At 35.9% G+C, this 22,743-nt stretch overlaps 1 protein-coding gene across 2 annotated transcripts in view; it reads left to right on the top strand.

The window, feature by feature from the left end:
* The window catches only part of C19H4orf33 (chromosome 19 C4orf33 homolog), a 306,277-nt gene that overhangs the window by 71,385 nt on the left and 212,149 nt on the right, over positions 1 to 22,743 (top strand). The window contains exons 8-10 of one of the 2 annotated variants that reach the window (XR_005373914.1): positions 2,858 to 2,958; positions 4,124 to 4,196; positions 5,747 to 5,837. The gene's annotated coding sequence lies outside the window, so the exon portion shown is untranslated. Of the gene's footprint in view, positions 1 to 2,857; positions 2,959 to 4,123; positions 4,197 to 5,746; positions 5,838 to 22,743 lie in introns of those variants that run through there. The other variant, XR_005373915.1, reaches the window with a different exon arrangement.

Below are 22,743 nucleotides of genomic sequence, written 5' to 3'. Positions count from 1 at the left end.
AAGAAGTTTCATTCAGGGAGCCTGGGTGGCTCAGTTGGTTAAGCGTCTGCCCTCGGCTCAAGTCATGATCCCTGGGTCCTGGAATTGAGCCCTACAGTGGGCTCCCTGCTTAGTGGGGAGTCTGCTTCTCCCTCTCCCGCTGCTCATGTTCTCTTTCTTCCTATCTCTCACTCTCAAATAAATAAATAAAATCTTTTTTTTAAAAAAAGAAGTTTCATTCCAGAGAACACTTGAATACTAGAATAAAAAACATGTGCTTTCTGTCCATGCATGTTAATTTTATTTTGTTCCATAAGTTTTCTTGTTGGAATTTGATATTTCTAAACTATATAACAAAACAACTAAAATTTCCTACACAATTAAGATTATCTGACACTTTGAATTTTTACTAAAGTTGATGTTTTTACTGAAATTTGCAAGTTGCCAGAAGAACACCTTTGACCACTTTGAGATATTAGAACATGATCTATTTGTAAAGAAAGGGAAAAAAAAAAACCCTCAACATGATACATTTTAAAATTGTTCCAGTTCTTTTTCTATGCAAAAGTAGCTCAGAGTTAGACATGATTTGAGAATATGAACAATAATGCCATTGAATATATGGAGTTTTAAACTTTTGTGCAGATAAATTTCTTTTGCTTTTATGATGGGATAGTTTTCTAAATGGCTGTTTAAACCTATAGCATTTAGTGCTTACAGTAATTTATTCTTGGCGCTAAATTTTGCTTTCTTTCCTTCAGTCAGAATAACTTTGGTTAATTTCCTTTATATAATGAGAAAGGAATAATTGAGAAGGCATGAGTGTATCTAGCACTAGGACATTCAAGAAGTATTATGCTGCAGAGAGGGAATAAAGAGTTCCATTGTTACTGAATTGAGTTCAATTCTTTAAAATCCTTTTCTCTTCAGACGTTTCAAAAGAATCATTTGAAATAAAGACTATAACTTTGAAAATGAAAGCTTACCAGTGCAGTTAGGGGAAGCTGGGATAGAAAAATAAATTTTAGAAAGACTTCAAAATTTCTTAGAGTATTTTTGTTCTTCTATACATCCTCCAAAGTGATTCTTCTTAAACATAAACCTTGTCAGTAAATTCTGTGCTTAAAACCCTACAATAGTTCCACGTAGTTTCATCATAAACTTTGATGTTGGGCAGCCTGGGTGGCTCAGCGGTTTAGCGCCGCCTTTAGCCCAGGGCGTGATTCTGGAGACCCGGGATGGAGTCCCACATCGGGCTCCCGGTGCATGGAGCCTGCTTCTCCCTCTGCCTGTGTCTCTGCCTCTCTCTCTCTCTCTCTCTCTCTCTGTGTGTGTCTCTCATGAATAAATACATAAAATATTAAAAAAAAATAAACTTTGATGTTAACTCCTGAGATCTGCACCCACTTCTACTAGCATGACTTCTCTGACTATATCACCTCCCCCCTCTACCCTGCCACGATTTTCCACCATGTACAGCATGCTGTTTATACCTGCTCTCACATCTCTCTTCAGCTTTCAACATACCCTCTGCTTTCGTTCATGCTATTTTTTCCACTTACAATACACTGGTTTCCTTTCCTCTTCTGTTCCTACACATCTTTAACTGTAACTTCTGTCAAGTTTTTGAGATGCTCCCCACTCTTCCAGTTCCCTGCCATTAGAACCAGAGCCTCCTGCTCTGTGTTCCCAAACTTCTATTAAAGCACTTTTCACAATTTTCTCTTATATTGTTATAGTTCTCTTTTCTGCTAGATTGTGAATCACCTGAGGGCAAGGGAAATGACTTGCTTTTGTGGTTTTAACATGTAGCACCGAAAAGGCAGATGGTGGTTTCACAAGAAATGTTTCTTTCATTGATTAACACTTAATAAACATTTAATATATACCTCGGTAAAAACAATATTCTAATAGATTTGGGGGAATACATAGAAGTCAGCATCTAGCATGGAATGTGAACAGTAAATGCTGACCAACTGATGTCATTATTTTCAGCTTTGGAAAAACTTGAAGTTGAAGTAGGCAAAATAAACACTCCAAATAAGCTATTCAAGATAGTTATATTCAGCCTATGTATTTTCTCCTGTGAAGGTCAAGTCCCAGGAGCATTTTCTGACTATTACAAAGTTACATTTATCTCCATGTTTCTGTTACTTTTCTGTGTAATCTAATCTGGTTCTAAATCTATGTTTCCTTGAACTATTCATTAATTTGTAGATGTACATTTTATTTTTCATTCTGATTGTAAAAATTATATGTACTTTTAGGACAGAGATTACATCTTCAATTTCTTTAAATTTTCTCTAGGACCTACTGAGAAGCTGTACACATAATATGCCCTCAAAAATTATTTGTGGAGGGATGCCTGGGTGGCTCAGCAGTTGAGCATCTGCCTTTGGCTCAGGGCATAATCCCGGTGTCCTGGGATCGAGTCCCACATTGCACTCCCTGCATGGAGCCTGCTTCTCCCTCTGCCTGTGTCTCTGCCGTTCTCTCTCTCTCTCTGTGTCTCTCATGATAAATAAAAAAAATCTTCTAAAAAAATTATTTGTGGGATGAATAAAAGCAAATTCACATTGTTAAACATTATAAATACTACATAAATAAATGTTCCGTGTGTATTAAGTCACAAAAAGCAATTCCTCAAATTACTTTTTGTCCAAATTTTGATATGAATGAATACCATACAAAAAGATTTAAGTACAATTAATAGAATTCCTTAAAATGTAATAAGGTGTTGATTGCCTTAAGGATATTAATAAAAAAAGGTTATTTAAGTTTAATTTTATCAAGACCTGGGGAGCAAGAAACACATTGTTTTCTTTACTTATATCATGGTATTTGCTCTTTTGTCTCTTTTCTGATGGCTGTAATACAGAGTTACTACATGGGACAACTTACTCTCAAGTTTAAACTTAGGATTCAAGGCTTACTGATCGAAGTGAATGCTTTCTTTGACAGTTCTCCATCACCACCACGGTAAGCAGATCAGCCTCTTGATGGGCTCTGGATATATGAAGGTGAAAAATTTTCTATTTTGTTGATGGCAAATAGCATTCAACACTTGAAATAGACTAATTATCTATATTTATTACTTGGCCTAATGTTTTCACAAGTTTTGCTACTTATGAGTATTTCATAATTTTCTTAAGTACCTATGAGATATAGACTTCAAAAATCTGAATTCCAAGTCACACAATTTTTTGACCCCAGCTTTTAAAAATTATATATATATTTTATTTATTTATTTATTTATTTATTTATTTATTTATTTATTTATTTAAGTTCAATTTGCCAACACCCAGTGCTCATCCCGTCAGGTGCCCTCCTCAGTGCTCATCCCCCAGTCACCCCATCTCCCCGGCCACCTCCCCTTCCCCCAGCTTAACTATGACACTGAATTTTCAGATACTCAGGTTAAATAGCATGAGGTATTTGAAAACTCTGAGATGAGTAATAGATCTTATAAGAGAGCTTTGCCATATATAATAATATGTGTTCTATGTTTCCCTCAGCTTTGGTACCACCCTGGTGGTGATGTGACTGGTGGTCATAAAACACTGCTTTATTATTTTTAAGAAGATTAGTAGCTCCATTTTGCTTGTAAGGTTAAGCTCCAAATTGTTAGACTGCTATTCAAAATCTTTAATTAGTTGCTCTCAAACCATATTCAATCGCTGTCTTCCAGAAACTTCTACCTCAACCAAGCAGGTCTGTCATTTTAACTTAAATGATTTGAATATTTGAACACATAGAATTTTCTTTTCTTTCTGCCTACCCTAATTCTCCCTTTTCAACCCAACTAAAATGTTACATACTCTGTGAAGCCTTCTAGGATAATCCAGGTCATGGTGATCACTCTGTCTCTTGATCTCCCATAATATATATTAACTATGCCACTCATTTAGAAATTTATTATGTCCTGCTTTGTGACCTTTTTGCATTGCTATATTGAATTTTCTCTTATAGTTTACACTGCTATTTAAACTCTTAGGTACTATCATATTTCCCTTATTATATTTAAAACTCCTTAAAGGCAGGAATATATATTTTCTGTCCTTTAAGTGGATTTATTATAAAGCTAATAAAGCTTATGCTTTGGGGCCCCTTGCATGGTCTAATTTTATATTTCTTTTTTTTTCAGGCAAGGTCCTCCCAAATTATGTAAGCTTCTACTCCACAAACCCTCTGGATCCAACCCTGAATGGGGATGATAGGTAACAGTTCATATTCATTGTGTGCTTATGGTGAGGCACTGTTTTGCTATAGTATTTATGTTTAGCTACAGATAAAAAGAACACCCAACCTCCATCCCACCCAAACTGCAATATAATTAATTACATCAATTTTCCAGCTTATAATAATAACAAATAAAGAAACCTAGCAGAAGCAGGCACACACAAAACAAAATATAGGATCTTTATGAAGAGCTTCCTTTGGCCCCTCTAAGTCCTGATAGAGACATGGTCTCAGCAGGGCTCAGTCATAAAGCTGAATAATTTGTTATGTCATAGTTTTTTATGGTTAGGATTAATGTTATCATTCAAAAAAAATCGTATGCTAGCAATAATGCATCCTTAACCAGAAATATTTGGAGATATCGGAATTCTCCTGATTCTCAAGTCATTCTCAGCATGAGAGGGTCATAGACTTATGTGGGTGGGGTGGGGGAATGGGGACACCTCACGGGATGCTCCAAACAGAATCTTTGTCCCCAGTTTGACAGCATTTTGGCAAGTACTTGACAAATATTTTTCCATTTAATCCTCATAGCAATCCTGTGTAATAGGTATGTTTACTATCATCATTTTACAAATGAGGAAGCAGAGGCTCAGAGAAGTTCATTATCCTGCCTAAGATCACATAATACCTAAGTAATGGAGTTAGTACTTAAAGTCAGGTCTGATTTTAGAACTTGAATTTTAAAAATTTCTTACTAAAGTGATCACAGTAGATAGATTTGTTTGTATTATCTTTTTAAAAAATTCTTTTGTTTGTATTATCTTTTTAAAAAATATCTTTTTAAAAAATTATCTTTTTAAAAATCCTCTATTTACTTATATCCTTCAGGTCTAATCATTGATACTAGTTTTGAAAAATATGCTGAGGGGGTCAGGGAAAGATTCCAGTGACAAAAGTTTGGAAAGCACTGCAAACTCTATTTGTCCCTTGGAGAGTCATTATGGATATTAGCATATTAGTAACTCCAAAATCCTTCAAAAGAGAAATCTGTTGTATATTATAACCCAAAACATTGCAAACATATTTTTCCACTGTACTTTTTTTTACATAGCAGCAATATCAATATCAATAACAATGGCAATTACCACTTACTGAGTATTTACTATCTTCCAGACACTATTCTAAACATTTTATGCATTAGTTCTATGATCCAGATACCATTTTTATCTTTGTTTCATAGATTAGGGAACTGAAGCATATGGCAGTTAAAAAATTTGCTCACAATTACATAAGCAGAGTAGGCATAATGTGAACTCACCTACTGTTCTAAGCTGTCTCCCACATTTAATATTTGCTATCTATAAAAATTCTGTGGAATTAATGTTTCAGTGAAATCACTCTGGGAAACAATTGGAACAGAATATACATAATTTACATATGTATGTAAATTTGGAGTTACATATTTTGTATGGACACCAGGTAAATTGCTTTAATATTTAATATTCACAAGGTCATGAGAATGTTACATTGAATTTTCTAAAAATAGTTTGCAGTAATATTGAATATAAAACTTTCATTTTTTTAGGTTCTGGATTTTCCTTCTTCAGAATGTGACTATTTACAAATGTTTACTTTCTTGATGCTTTCTGGATTAAATTTCTCAATTGATGATTGTTTTTTATCTGCAATTGTTGAATCGTTTTTGTTTGTTTTCTGCAAAAAGCTTTATGGTTTCTATTTGATCCCCAGTTTGGGAGAGGGCCTCAGAGTGGTTAAAAAGCTACCTAGTAGCTGCAGGGAGAGGCTCAAGCAGAAGTCCCGACAGGAGGGGGATACCAGAGAGGTCCCTCAAGGGCCACTGGGTTCCGGAGGCTCCACACCTACTTGAGGGTGAACTTTTCTAGGAGATACTGGCCCAGCCCAGCCTGGAGACCAACCAGCCTGGGAGGTCATTTAAGTTGTTGCCATTTTCTTTTTTATTTTCTTTTTTCTTTTTTTATTTTTATTTATGATAGTCACACACACACACACACACAGAGAGAGAGAGAGAGAGAGAGAGAGAGAGAGAGGCAGAGACATAGGCAGAGGGAGAAGTAGGCTCCATGCACTGGGAGCCCGACGTCTCCAGGATCGCGCCCTGGGCCAAAGGCAGCCGCCAAACCGCTGCGCCACCCAGGGATCCCTGTTGCCATTTTCTTGATGAGCTTCCCCTCTTCATCAAGGAGGTGGTTCTTCAGGAACTCATAGAAATGCAGTTCTGGAATGATGGACACGCAGGTACAAAACAGCCTGGTTCAGGGTCTTCCCTAGACCACGGCAGCTTCCGTGGCATTCAGGGTTTTACTTCATTCATCTTGGAACAGCTTCTGCATATCTTAGAAGAGGGCATGGCTGCTGAGCTGATTTGCATCAAGAGGCATTGGTGCCCTTAACCTTCTGAGCCAAATCCAGCTAAGTATCTGAGAAGCTGCCCATGCCCTCCAGAGCCACATTGTCATGCTCAAAATAGAAGCCTAGAGAGAAATAGGTGTAGGAGGCTTGAGGACTGTGTTGATCAGACATTTGACTAGCCTCCACCCTGGTGGAATAATTCTTATTAACGTGGGAGCTCATGGTTGATTGGCAATAAAGAGCTAAACTCAAAATATGCTGTTGGCTTATTGCCAGAGGCAGAGGTTGACTGAGAAGATAATTCCAAAAGTTGCTACTGGAAAAGAAGTTGGAGGGTGATCTGAGGCTGGTCATCCCTGGGTCTGTTTGGCAAATGCTGTTGAAGCAAGAGACAGGTCCATGGGACTGCTAGGTACAGTGCCTTGAAATGTTACTTTGTTTTGTTTTTATAAAGCAAGAGGGAATAGTACCTTGAGATGGAACTCTGCTGGTAAAAATCTCTTAATGCATACTAAAGCTGCTTGCTGCTTTAGGGTGGCTTTCCAAATAGTTTTAAAAAATCATTAAACTCTCAAACATTCTCTTTGGTTTGCAAAATATGGATAAGTCTTACCCATATTTATTATTGTAGACATCATACAATGTTAGAAGCATTAAAGTGACTATGCAATTCCTCTGAAATGCAAAATCACACAGGTGACAGAAATTATGGTATTTCCTAAGGCTGACCCATTTCCTGATTTAAATTCATAGGACTGGTTATTTCATGAAACTAGCCTCAAAGATCTGAATCCTATAAAGAGATCCTAGGTAGTCGTGATACCCAGTGTCTTTTAGAATATTATTAGAATATTAATTCAACTTCACTAAATAAGTTCTATACCTCCCCCATATTTTATAAAATTTAAGTCAATAAGCAAAGTTTAGAAGACAATTTCCTGGTGAGATGAATTCTGAGCTCTAAAGCCTTTGTTTTAAACTTTAAAATTGTAAAATTTAAAGCAATCAATTCAGCTGTGTCTAGGGTATCACTTGTTTCTATGCAAAGTCCGTACAGGGGTATATAGATTCTTCATGCCTTAATTGTGCAGGACAAACAATATTGTTATCTGTAAACATGTTCAGTCAAGAAGTATGGGTTAGAGATACATTACATGGCTATAGCCTTAAAGAAAAAAAATTCTTTATTTAGTTATTTTGGATAGTTAAATACAATTTTACCATTCTGACAAAGCACTTAACCACATTTAGTCTATTTGAATCGCTTCACATTCTTCCTGTTGAAAATGCTATACTGGACTTTTCCATATGACAGCCAGTCATCTAAGGATGTTCTTCACCTCCTCAAATTAATCTCATCCACAGATTTCTTTAACTTTCTATACAGTTTTTCTTTAAAATGCTTATTTATGCTGTGCTTGTCTTCCAAGGCTTGTTTTGTGATTTTTTAGATGCAACAAATTAGCAAATTCTGTTTGATGTAGCTGAGTCATGAACCTATAATTTTTCTGAAAAGATCACATGTTTTGTGTATTTTTCTCCTTTGATGATAAAAGTAAGTGATATACATTGTAAAATACTTTTTTTTTTTTATAATTTACAAGACTCAGAGTGCCATTACAGTACATGCCTGGGTCTCTGCATATTTGAGCATGTTACAGTACATACCTACCTGGTCCTTTGCATATTTGAGCATGCGATCTCTAGAATCACAGTGCAACATTAAAAAAAATTATCATATTGTAAAAAAAAACAAGCAAAAGCAATCAGTATTAGATTCTTTTAGCCTCTAGTCTCAGTCAGAAAATTTGCTTTCCACTGCATTCCTCTTCCTTAGAGGAAAAAGGCTAAGCAGCAGAGGGAACCACCATGCTATTCTTGGATTTGGCACTACTACCATTGATAAAATGCTTCATCAGTTTTGAAATGTACCCTAAACTTTTGTGCATCTATCAAGAAATTCTGATCCTCATTTCTTTCATTGAAGCAAACTGTAAGGTGATAAAATGAGCCAACCCAATGAAACATTTTTTTTCAATGAGGCATTTTAAAACATCACATTGTTTTTTTTTTTTCATCACATTGTTTTAGATGATAAGAACAACCATAATGACTAACGCTAATGCAATGCTTAATTTCAGCTCGAATGGCATTCTAAGCACTGTTCACATTTCAAATCCTGTCACCACACCATAATCCATTTTACTGGTGAGGAAACATATGTCTTTTGGATAACCTGACCAAGTTCTCACAGCTCCTATATGGAAGAGTCTAAATTTGAATCCAGGCAGTCTGGTTTCAGAGTCCATGCTCTTTAATTCCTGTGCTATCCTCCCTCTGTTAATAACTTAATAATAATTATATTAACTTGAATTGCTGGTATAATTTCTTAAAAGTGAAAAAAAAGTAAATCAGTTCTTCATTTTTATTACTTGTGTGAGCATTCACATCTCAAAGAGAAAAATTTCAATGAGTAAAACCCAAATGTTTTGCAGTTTTAATCCTATAAATGGATAAAAAATTAAAAATATGAAACAAAAAAATAGTGCCCAAAGTGAGAAATCTTGAATATTCATAAGACTTGAAATATTTTGACTTATAAACTTACACTCTACCTCTATATATTTTGTAATTAAATTAAATTGAAAGGCTTCTATATTCATCAGAATTCTTTTATTTGTAAGTGGAAGAAGTAAAACTCTAGGAGCAGAAAGAGAATTGTTGGCTCAGGAATTTAAGAAGATGAAGACTAGCTGGCCTTCTTCAATCCAAAGATTAGAGTGATGGCAACACATATTTTTCTCTTTCTCTTTTCTCTTCTCACACCCCCATGTCTGACTCTCCCCTATTCATCTCTACATCTCTTCCATATTTCTGTATATCTGCCTTAATTCTTTCCTCCTATGGAGACGGGCTTCTTTTATGAGGTGGTGGTGAGGGAGATGACTCAGGGAGTTGAAAATGTGCAGTAATCCTAATTTAGCCACTATAAAGGAAACAGATTTCTTCTTCCCACTTCAGTATGTAAAGACGCTATGATCCTGTAATTGGCAGCCCTGCCTAAGTCACACAGAGAAGGGTAAGGAGCACTTTTTCAAAGGCTACAAGGCTTTTGAACAAAAGGGAGAAGGAAAATGTGATAGAGACAAGTGACTGGTGTCCATTGTATCTCCACATCTCCAGTACAGTCATTATATAATTCTTAGATGTAAATCTTGGTGGGTTATTTAAGTTCTTTATGTTTTTTTTTTTTTAATTCTTTTCCATCTGCAACCCTGGCTTTTGGCAGATTTTCTGGGATATTGAATGGAAAAACAAATGTGCATAAGCCATTTTGCTGTACTCCAAGAACTACTAAAATATGTTGTTAGGAGATAAGATTGGAATTATTAATATTTTAATTTCTTCTGTTAAAAGCATTTGTCTTGCGTAGCCCTGAGATTAATAAGAAAATCAAGAGTTTATCATTTTGGGTTTTTCAAGTCCTTCTGTGTTAAGACACTCTGAGTATCTAACAGGTATGTTTAATTAACTCACTACATTTGTTGCCAATTTAAAGATTTCTTATTTAGATTATATAGAGAAGTAGGCATTTTACTGTAAGTAGTTTTTTAAAAAGTATTTTAATTAATTAACATATAGTATTATATTAGTTTTAAATGTACAATATAGTGATTCAATAGTTCCATACAACACCCAGTGCTCAATACAGCAAGTGCACTTCTTAATCCCCGTCACCTACTTAACCCATCCCTCCACCCACTTCCTCTCTGGTGACCACTTTGTTTTGTATAACTAAAAGTCTGTTTCTTAGTTTGCTTCTTTCTCTCTCTCTTTTCCCTTTTGCTCATTTGTTTTGTTTCTTAAATTCCACATATAAATTTCTTAAAATTCCTGGGTGGCTCAGTTGGTTGAGCGTCCAGCTCTTGATGTCAGTTCAGGTCATGATCTCAGGGTCATGAGATCGAGTCCTGCATCAGGCCCACACACTCAGCGCAGAGTCTGCTTGAGGTTCTGTCTTTCCCTGACATTCTCTTCCCCCTGCTTACACTCTCTCACCATCTTTGTTTCTCAAATAAATAAATACATAAGTAAAAAACCTTTAAATACATAAGTAAAAAACCTTTAAATTCCATATATCAATAAAATCATAGGGTATTTGTCTTTCTTTGACTTATTTGTCTTTCTTCGACTTTAGCATTTATTGTTTAGCTCCAACGATGTTGTTGCACATTTGCAAGAGCTCATTCTTTTTTAGGGATGAGTAATATTCTCTCTCTATATGTAGATAGATAGATAGATAGATATCTATATAATCACTTCTTCTTTGTTCATCAATCAGTGGACATGTGGGCTGCTCTATAATTTGGCTATTGTAAATAATGCTGCTGTAAACATAGGGGTGTATGTATCCCTTTGAATTAGCGTTTTTGTATTCGTTGGGTAAATATCCAGTAGTGCAATTGCTGGGTCATGTAGGGTAGTTCTATTTTTAACTATTGGAGGAATCTCTACTGTTTTCCACAGTGGCTGCACAGGTTTGCATTCCCACCAGCAGTGCAAGAGGATTCCTTTTTCTCTACATCCTTGCAAACACTTGTTTTTTATGTTGTTGATTTTTACTATAAGTGCTTTTTGCCTGCATAACAGACCTTGTCTTTCTAAGCATCCTGGAAGGAAGTAACTTATCTTGGATATGTTAAAATTCATTCTTATTTTAATTTTTAAAAATATGTATTTATTTGCTGGGGGGCAATGCAGGGGGAAGGGAAGAGGGAGAAGGAAAAGGAGAGAACCTCAAGCCAACTCCTCTCTGAGCATGGAGCCCAATGCAGGGCTCAGTCTCATGACCCTGAGATCAAGACTTGAACCGACCAAAAGTTGGACATTCAACGAACTGAGCCACTCAGGCACCTCTTTATTTAATCTTAGTATAGCATTCTTCCATGTAGTTTCTAATTTTTGAAATTAATGCCTGTAATAAAAAAATGAAATCATTTTAAATATGTGTTGATTACTGATTCATTTATTTAAAGCACTTTTTTTTTGGTGTGCTTAGTATGTTCCAGGCACTCTTTTAGGCAGTAGACACATAGTAATGAAAAAAAAAATTAGGCAAAAAATCCTTTTTTCATGGAACTTTTATCCAGTGAATTATAGTACATAGATTATAATATGAATGGTTATGTTATTGACATTATCTTATAGATACAATGTGATTAACTTATAAATAACATTTATTAAGGATTTATCATATGCTAGGGAATGCTAATCTCATTACATATATTATGTTATTCTGTTTTCACCTGGGAAGGAAGCATTGTTATTTTGCCCATTTTTACAGGTGAGGAAACTGCAGTATAAGAAACAGGTATACTAAGTGGCAGAGCAGGGATTCAAACCCAGATTCATTCAACCTAGAAGCCTGCGCTCTTAGCCACAGGACCATATCATTCCCAGTGCCCAGAGCATTGGCAGGTATAGAATAGAACCTCAATAAACAATCATTGAATGAAAGTATTTCTGAGGCCCACTTATAACAATAGCATTGTGTTAGGCAGTAGAAACAGTGCCAAGAAAAGCATGATATAGTAATTTATGTTATTTGCTTTAATTAGACATTAATAAATTGGAAGGAGCCATTAACTAAGATGTTTGTAAAGTGACAGAACCCAGGAGAGATATAAGTATGGCAAAAGTCAACAGACATCATGTTATAAATTAGAATAGTAAGTTACTCTGTGATTGTAACATGAATCAATCAAGCAGTCTAAAAGTGCTACCATAAATGATAAATGAAAGGCATGTTCAATTCCAGTAAAATTAATCTTAAGACCATGAGAAACAATTTTATAACAATACTCTGAATCTGGAGTTTGCTTTCTAGATTTTCAAATATATTTGTTTGAAATGTATTGTGATTATTTTTTTGCTTTCTTAGAAAGAGAAGGACATGTACCAGGAAACTTGGTATTGCATAAAAATGATAAAGCAATTTCTTTCTAGTTACTCAGATGTATTTCCCAATAATCTATCTTGGTGATAAATTAAAATTGTCTTTTCTTTATTCCTTATTCTTTGCCCCATTCTATCCTGCTCCCCATTTTCTCATCCTCCTCCCAACTTTCCTTTTCCTACCTGATGTAGAATTGCAGAATATTAGGCTGGAAGAAACTTTAATGCCCATCTATTCAAATCTTTAAATCAATTCAGAAATTCTTCCTTCCATTTTGTTGGTAGAGGATCCTATCCAACTTTTGAAAGTCAGATCTAGGGGGTAGATCTGGGTACCTGTGTGGCTTGGTCAGTTAAGCATCTGACTCTTGCTTTTGGCTCAAGTTGTGCTCTCAGGGTTCTGGGATCTGGTCTCACATCAAGCTCTGCACTTAGCACAGAATCTGCTTGAGATTCTTTCTCCCTCCCCCTCTGCTCCTCCTCCTGCTTGCATACTCTCTTTCTTTCTCAAATAAATAAATAAATAAATAAATAAATAAATAAATAAATAAAATCTTAAAAATGGAAAGAAAAGCAGATCTAGTGTTGGAAGTGCAGTAGCTTCTAAAGTGCTATTGTTAGAAAGTGATTTTCTGTATTTAATTGAAAATCACTTCTACATATTGGTAGATGTTGTTCCTGTATTTGCCTTTTAGATTAACAAAAAACAAATTTTATTTTTCATCTATGTGATAAGTTTGACCAAAACCTGGCAAAAGGGCCATATCTAGCTGCAAGGGAAGCTAGGAAATGTCCCCTTGAGCTAGGCAGTCACAGGTTAGGTAAAACCAGTGATATCTGTTATTAAAAGGTAGCAGGGATAAATAGATACTGATGGACAATCATCAGTAGTACTGCATGTAGAAAATAGGAAAACAAGTAAAATAAAATCCTGTTTGCGTTATGTGATGGTCAATCAGGTGTGGCCGCAAGAGGAGATTCAGGAGAAGCTCAGGAAAACAGTTTATTATATGCATAGGTCCTTAAAACAGGAGGCATGACATGACATGAAGGATCACACGGTAAACACTAGCATGGGTCAGGAGGCAGAAGGAAAAAGAGCTATGGGAGCACCTAGGCCACTGCTTTATGGAATTTTTGAGAGAAAAGCAAGGCAGGACAGGAAAGTTAGGATTGGTTAGTCTGAATACTTTTGGTGAGCTCTAATGTCAAAAAATGGTCCCTAGTTGCCTGGTACCTGGCCCTGGGATGATTAAGGCAGAGGAATATTTCTTCCTGAGTTGTATGGCCAGGTAGAGGAGAAATGGCTTTGCATTGGTTAGTGTGCACATATAAAAGATGTGCTCCTAGCTGGGCCATTTGCTATCTCTAAGAATTGGCTAGCCCAGGGAGAGGCAATTTCTCTCCAAACAGAAATGCTTTTTTTTTTAAAGATGTTGAAATGTCATAGTATGTAGAAAATAAAATATGTCAATGGTATACATCACTGCAAGAAATTTAAATTTTTAAGTCAAACAGAGTTGAGTGAAATTATTTTTTGCTCATTATTACAAATGAACTAAGCATGTTAATAATTACATTTAAAGAAATAAAATTAAAAAAAATACATGGAAACAAATGAAAATGAAACATGACAGTTCAGACCTTTGGGATGCAGCAAAGATGGTCCTAAGTGGGAAGTATATAGCAATACTGGCCTTTCTTAAGAAACAAAAAAAAGTCTCATATACACAACTTAACCTTATACCTAAAGGAGCTAGAAAAAGAACAGAAAACAAAGCCTAAATCCAGCAGGAGAAGAGAAATAAAAAGATTAGAGCAGAAATTAATGGCATAGAATTCAAAAGAGCAGTAGAACAGATCAACAAAACTAGGAGCTGGTTCTTTGAAAGAATTAATAAGACAGATAACCCCCTAGCCAGACCTATCAAAAAGAAATGAGAAAGGACTCAAATCAATAAAATCATGAATTAAAGAGATCACAACCAACACCAAAGAAATGCAAAGAATTATAAAAGAATATTTTGAGCAATTATATGCCAAAAACATAGGAAATCTGGAAGAAATGGATAAGTTCCTAGAAACATAAACAACCAAAACTTAAACAGGAAGAAATAGAAATCTGAACAGACCCAAAACCAGCAAAGAAATTGGATCAGTAATCAAAAACCTCCCAACAAACAAGAGTCCAGGGCCAGATGGCTTCCCAGGGGAGTTCTACCAAACATTTAAAGAAAATATAATACCTATTCTTCTGAAGCTTTTTCAATAAATATAAATAGAAGGAAAACTTCCAAAGTCTTTCTATGAGGCCAGCATTACTTTGATCCCAAAATCAGACAGAGACCTCACCAAACAGGGGAATTACAGACCATTTTCTTCATGAAAATGGTTGCAAAAATTCTCACCAAGATACTAACTAGTAGGATCCAACAGTACATTAGAAAGGATTATTCACCAAAACTAAGTGGGATTTATTCCTGGGCTGCAAGGGTGGCTCAACATTCACAAATTAATCAAAGTGATACATCACATTAATAAAAGACAAGAACCATATGATCCTCTCAATAGAGGCAGAAAAAACATTTGACAAAATACAGCATTCTTTCTTGATAAAAACTCTCTGCCAAGTAGGGATAGAAGGATCATACCTCAAAACCATAAAATCCATAGAAGAAAAACCCACAGTGAATATCATCCTCAAAGGGGAAAAACTGAGCCTTCCCTCTAAGGTCAGGAACACGACAGGGATGTCCACTCTCACCACTGTTGTTCAACGTACTGGAAGTCACAGCCTAAGCAATTAGACAACAAAAAGAAATAAAAGACATCCAAACTGGCAAAGAAGCAGTCAACTCTCACCCTTCACAGATGACATGATTCTCTATGTAGAAAACCCAAAATACTCCACCAAAAAATTGCTAGAACTGATACAGAAATTCAGCAAAGTCACAGGATATAAAATCAATGCACAGAAGTCAGTTGCATTTCTATACACTAACAATGAGGCAAAAGAAATAAATTAAGGAATTGATCTCATTTACAATTGCACCAGAAACCATAAGGTGCTTAGGAATAAGCCTAACTAAAGAGACAAAAGATCTGTGCTCTGTAAACTATAGAACACTTACAAAAGAAATTGAGGAAGACACAAAGAAAATGGAAACACATCCATGCTCATGGATCAGAAGAATGAATATTGTTGAAATGTCAATACTATCCAAAGCAGTCTATTCAATGCAATCCCTATCAAAATATCAACAGCATTTTTCATAGAGCTGGAACAAACAACCCTAAAATTTGTATGGAGCTAGAACAGACCCCAAATAACAAAATAAATGTTGAAAAAGAAAGCCAAAGCCAGAACATCACAGTTCTGGACTTTAAGCTGTATTACCAAGCTTAATCATCAAGACAGTATGGTCCTGGCACAAAACCAGACATATAGATCAATGGAACACAATAGAGAACTCAGAAAAAGATTCTCAACTCTATGGCCAACTAATCTGTGATAAAGCAGGAAAGAATATCCAATGGAAAAAAGAGGCAGTTACTTTTACAAATAGTGTTGGGGAAATTGGATAGCCACATGCAGAAGAATGACACTAGGCCATTTTCTTAAACCATACATAAAATTAAAAAAAAAAAGGATGAAAGGATTGAATTTAGGTTGAAAAACTTAAATGTGAGACAGGAATCCATCAATATCTTAGAGAAGGACACAGGCAGCAACTTCTTTGAACTCATATGCAGCAACTTCTTGTTAGACACATCTTCAAAGGCAAGGGGAACAAAAGCAAAAATGAACTATTGGGACTTCATCAAGATAAAAAGCTTTTGCACAGCAAAGGAAACAGTTAACAAAACTAAAAGGAAACCTACAGAATGGGAGAAGATATTTGCAAATGACATATCAGATAAAGGGCTAGTATCCAAGATCTATAAAGAACTTACCAAGGTCAACATCCTAAAAACAAAAAGTCTATTTAAGAAATGGACAGAAAACATGAATAGACATTTCTGCAAAGACGGTATCCAAATGGTTAATAAACACATGAAAAAAATACTCAACATCAATTGGCATCAGGAAAATACAAATCAAAACCACAATGAGATGCCACCTCACATGAGCCAGAATGGCTAAAATGAACAACTCAGGAAAGAATAGATGTTGGCGACAATGTGGAGAAAGCAGACTCCTCTCACATTGTTGGTGGGAATGAAAACTGCTATAGCCATTCAAAACTATTTTGAGGTTCCTCATAAAGTTAAAAATAGAGCAATTGCACTGTCAACCAATGTTTATAGAGCAATTTCCACAATAGCCAAAATATAGAAAGAGCCCAGATGTTCGTCAACAGATGAATGGATAAAGAAAATGTGGCATATATACACAATGGAATATTACTCGGCCATTCAAAAGAATGAAATCTTGCCATTTGCAAAGGTGTGGATGGAGCTAGAGGGTATCATGCTAAGCAAAATAAGTCACTCAGAGAAAGAGAAATATCGTATTATTTCACTCATGTGGAATTTAAGAAACAAAACAGATGAAATAGGGGAAGGGAAGGAAAAATAAGACAAAAACAGAAAGGGAGATAAACCACAAGAAACTCTTAATTATGGGAAACAAACTAAGGGTCGCTGGAGGGAAAGTGGGTGGGAGGATGGGGTAACTGGGTGATGGGCATCAAGGAGTGCACTTGATGGAATGAGCACCAGGTGTTTTTTTTTTTTTAAGATTTTATTTATTTATTAGAGACAGATAGAGAGAGAGAAAGAGAGAGAGAGAGAGAGAGGGAGAAGCAGGCTCCATGCAGGGAGCTTGATGCGGGACTGAATCCCGGGTCTCCAGGATCACGCCCTGGGCTGAAGGAGGTGCTAAACCACTATGCCATCAGGGCTGCCTGAGCACCAGCTGTTATATGCAACTGATGAATCACTAAATTCTACCTCTGAAACCAATAATATACTATATGTTAATTGCATTGAATTTAAATTAAAAATATTTTGAAAAGAAATAAAAATTTAAAATTCTCTAATTTAATTAGCTTGTTACTAACTTTGAACACTACTAATTTAATTCTAATTTTTAATTAAAAAAATTATGACTGAGAATCTGAATTCTTTTGCTGGGGGGAAGGGGAATCTGAATTTTTAAGAAATACTTTCAAGATGTTCATTCCTTAACATTTTTGATGAGGCAAGTTTAGTTTCTGATCTTGTACATGTGACATTAGGCAAGTATGTGCTTAATGCAGACTTTGGTTGAAATGCACACATCTCTCGTGTGAGTGGCAGTAAATTGACTGGATTGCACAGGTTGTACCTTTTGATCTCTATTTTGTGAGTGGAATACTTTAGGGTATCATGTACAGTGTTTTGAATATTATTAACATGGATCTAAACAGCAGGTCTTGAAATTGATATTCTTTTATATGACAATTAACTTCTCCTGTTAATAGAAATAGAGCTGGGAATTTATGGGAAACATTTATGGGAAATGTTTCGTTTTTTAATAGTAGGTTTTTACAGGTTGAAGAAATTTGTATAATCTATACAAGTAAAAAAAAACAATTTTCTTCCTTTTAACTCTGTAAATGCAAGTACTCTCTGTCCACCATCACTTGTTCATAGCATCAATCAGTTAACTAGCCTACAGTTTTCTGAGAGTGAGCTACTGGAAAATCATGAATAAGATTGGAGAAAAATGAAAAGTGGATGACATTTTAATTTGAAAATGCCTAAATTACTGGCCTAATTTCAACTTTATCGTTATAATTCTCTTTTTGTTCACCGAGGCGTAGACAGCACCTAGTTCTACTGCTTTCCAGTAGTGATGTCTTGTAGTGAGTACTATAGATTTTTACTCAATCAAATCAATCTTTGTTTCAAAATGACTGTGTTTTTAAAGGCAGGTTTAAACTTTTTTAGAAATTTGAATATTTATATACTTGGTGTTTAAGCTTTATTTCCTTCTCTTAAATTATGGGGAAAGGAGAAAAATAAGAAAGTTCAAGTGTTTGAGTAGGGCTGATATGCCTGAGGCTATTTTTTTTTTTTTTTAATGAATCACTGGTTTGGATGGTTTATGGGTAGCTCTTTAATAAGACTTGTTTACACGTGTCCTTGCACATTGGATTTAATGATAATAACCGCTCTTCTGGGGTTAGACTTTCTACTCAGCTCCCTAAAAAGAGCAGCAGAGAATAGTCTTAGTTGGAAAATCTTATATAAACTGAGGACACTTTCAACAGTAAAGAAGTAGAATTTATTCTGTTAAAGTGAAATATTTCCAAACAACTGAAAAGTACAGAAAATAATAACACCCACTACCTAGATTAAACATTTGCCACCTAGACTTGAATATTGAAAAGATATTGAAAAGTAAATTGTTATAGACAGACCTAGTGTCCATCTCTTATGCCTTTCCCTTCCCTCACTCCTTTCCTCTTCTTACCTTTCCCAGTTTTTTCAATTTTCACTATTCTAAAGTTGGTCTATTTTATTTATTTATTTATTTATTTATTTATTTATTTATTTATTTATTATTGGTGTTCAATTTGCCAACATATAGAATAACACCCTGTGCTCATCCCATCAAGTGCCCCCCTCAATGCCCATCACCCAGTCAACCCACCTCCCTTTCCACCACCCCTAGTTCGTTTCCCAGAGTTTGGAGTCTTTCATGTTCTGTCTCCCTTTCTGATATTTCCCACTCACTTTTTCTCCTTTCTCCTTTATTCCCTTTCACTATTTTTTATATTCCCCAAATGAATGAGACCATATGATGTTTGTGCTTCTCCAATTGACTTATTTCACTCAGCATAATACCCTCCAGTTCCATCCACATCAAAGCAAATGGTGGGTACTTCTCGTTTCTAATGGCTGAGTAATATTCCATTGTATACATAGACCACAGCTTCTCTATCCATTCATCTTTCGATGGACATGGAGGCCCCTTCCACAGTTTGGCTATTGTGGACATTGCTGCTATAAACATCGGGGTGCAGGTGTCCTGCCATTTCACTGCATCTGTATCTTTGGGGTAAATACCCAGTAGTGCAATTGCTGGGCAGATCTATTTTTAACTCTTTGAGGAACCTCCACACAGTTTTCCAGAGTGGCTGAACCAGCTCACATTTCTACCAACAGTGTAAGAGGGTTCCCCTTTCTCCACATCCTCTCCAACATTTGTTGTTTCCTGCTTTGTTGATTTTCCCCATTCTCACTGGTGTGAGGTGGTATCTCATTGTGGTTTTGATTTGTATTTCCCTGATGGCCAGTGATGCGGAGCATTTTCTCATGTGCTTGTTGGCCATGTCTATGTCTTCCTCTGTGAGATTTCTGTTCATGTCTTTTGCCCATTTCATGATTGGATTGTTTGTTTCTTTGGTGTTGAGTTTCATAAGTTCTTTATAGATCTTGGAAACTAGCCCTTTATCTGATACGTCATTTGCAAATATCTTCTCCCATTCTGTAGGTTGTCTTTGAGTTTTGTTGACTGTATCCTTTGCTGTGCAAAAGCTTCTTATCTTGATAAGTCCCAATAGTTCATTTTGCTTTTGTTCCCCTTGCCTTCGTGGATGTATCTTGCAAGAATTTACTGTGGCCAAGTTCAAAAAAGGGTGTTGCCTGTGTTCTTCTCTAGGATTTTGATGGAATCTTGTCTCACATTTAGATCTTTCATCCATTTTGAATTTATCTTGGTGTATGGTGCAAGAGAGTGGTCTAGTTTCATTCTTCTGCATGTGGATGTCCAATTTTCCCAGCACCATTTATTGAAGAGACTGTCTTTTTTCCAGTGGATGGTCTTTCCTCCTTTGTCGAATATTAGTTGACCATAAAGTTGAGGGTCCACTTCTGGATTCTCTATTCTGTTCCATTGATCTATGTGATACTGTTTTGAGCCAGTACCACACCGTCTTGATGACCACAGCTTTGTAGTACAACCTGAAATCTGGCATTGTGATGCCCCCAGCTATGGTTTTCTTTTTTAATATTCCCCTGGCTATTCGGGGTCTTTTCTGATTCCACACAAATCTTAAAATAATTTGTTCTAACTCTGAAGAAAGTCCATGATATTTTGATAGGGATTGCATTAAACGTGTACATTGCCCTGGGTAACATTGACATTTTCACAATATTAATTCTGCCAATCCATGAGCATGGAATATTTTTCCATCTCTTTGTGTCTTCCTCAATTTCTTTCAGAAGTGTTCTATAGTTTTTAGGGTATAGATCCTTTACATCTTTGGTTAGGTTTATTCCTAGGTATCTTATGCTTTTGGGTGCAATTGTAAATGGGATTGACTCCTTAATTTCTCTTTCTTCATTCTCATTGTTAGTGTATAGAAATGCCACTGACTTCTGGGCATTGATTTTGTATCCTGCCACACTGCCACATTGCTGTAGCAGTTCTAGGAATCTTGAGGTGGAGTCTTTTGGGTTTTCTATGTATAGAATCATGTCATCTGCAAAAAGGGAGAGTTTGATGTCCTCTTTGCCAATTTGAATGCCTTTTATTTCTTTTTGTTGCCTGATTGCTGAGGCTAGGACTTCTAGTACTATATTGAATAGCAGTGGTGAGAGTGGACATCCCTGTTGTGTTCCTGATCTTAGGGGAAAGGCTACCAGCGTTTCCCCATCGAGAATGATAATTGCTGTGGTCTTTTTGTAGATGGCTTTTAATATGCTGAGGAATGTTCTCTCTATCCCTACAAAATCTGAAGAGTTTTGATCAGGAGTGGATGCTGTATTTTGTCAAATGCTTTCTCTGCATCTATTGAGAAGATCATATGGTTCTTGTTTTTTCTCTTGCTGATATCTTCAATCACATTGATTGTTTTATGAATGTTGTACCAGCCTTGCTTCCCGGGGATAAATCCCAATAATCTTCTTAATGTATTGTTGGATCCTATTTGCTAGTATCTTTTTTGTTTGTTTGTTTGTTTGTTTGTTTTGTTTTCTATTGGTTAGTATCTTGTTGAGAAGTTTTGCATCCATGTTCATCAGGGATATTGGTCTGTAATTCTCCTTTTTGGTGGGGTCTTTGTCTGGTTTTGGAATTAAGGTGATGCTGGCCCCATAGAACAAGTTTGGAAGTATTCCATCTCTTTCTATCTTTCAGAACAGCCTCAGTAGGATAGGTATGGTTTCTTCTTTAAACATTTGATAGAATTCCCCTGGGAAGCCATCTGGCCCTGGGCTTTTGTGTCTTGGGAGGTGTTTGATGACTGCTTCAATTTCCTCCCTGGTTATTGGCCTCTTGAGGTTTTCTATTTCTTCCTGTTCCAGTTGTGGTAGTTTGTGGTTTTCCAGAAATGCATCCATTTCTTCTAGATTGCCTAATTTATTGGCGTATAGCTGCTCATAATATGTTTTTAAAATCGTTTGTATTTCCTTGTGTTGGTAGTGATCTTTCCTTTCTCATTCATTATTTTATTAATTTGAGTCTTTTCTCTCTCCTTTTTAATAAGGCTGGCTAATGGTTTATCCATTTATTAATTCTTTCAAAGAACCAACTCCTGGTTTTTTTGATCTGTTCCACAGTTCTTCTGGTCTCTGTTTCATTGAGTTCTGCTCGAATCTTTATTAACTCTCTTCTTCTGCTGGGTATTGGATCTATTTGCTGTTTTTTCTCCAGCTCCTTTAGGTGCAAGGTTAGCTTTTGTATTTGAGTTCTTTCCAGTTTTTGGATGGATGCTTGTATTGCGATGTATTTCCCCCTCAGGACTGCTTTTCTGTATCCCAAAGATTTTGAATGGGTATCTTCATTCTCATTAGTTTCCATGAATCCTTTTAATTCTTCTCTAATTTCCTGGTTGACCCTTTCATCTTTTAGCAGGATGGTCCTTAACCTCCACATGTTTGAAATCCTTCCAAACTTCTTCTTGTGATTTAGTTCTAATTTCAAAGCATTATGGTCTGAAAATACACAGGGGACAATCCCAATCTTTTGGTATCATTTAGGACCTGATTTGTGACCCAGTATGTGGTCTATTCTGGAGAAAGTTCCATGGGCACTTGAGAAGAATGTGTATTCAGTTGCATTTGGATGTAAAGTTCTGTAAATATCTGTGAAATCCATATGGTCCAGTATATCATTTAAAGCTCTTGTTTCTTTGGAGATGTTTTGCTCTCATGACCTGTCAATTGTAGAAAGCGCTACATTGAAGTCACCAAGTATAAGTGTATTATTTTTGAAGTATGTCTTAACTTTGGTTATTAATTGTT

Source organism: Canis lupus, chromosome 19 (assembly GCF_011100685.1).
Source record: "Canis lupus familiaris isolate Mischka breed German Shepherd chromosome 19, alternate assembly UU_Cfam_GSD_1.0, whole genome shotgun sequence".
NCBI classification, from domain to species: Eukaryota; Metazoa; Chordata; class Mammalia; order Carnivora; family Canidae; genus Canis; species Canis lupus.
This window is presented reverse-complemented; position numbering and strand designations above follow the sequence as displayed.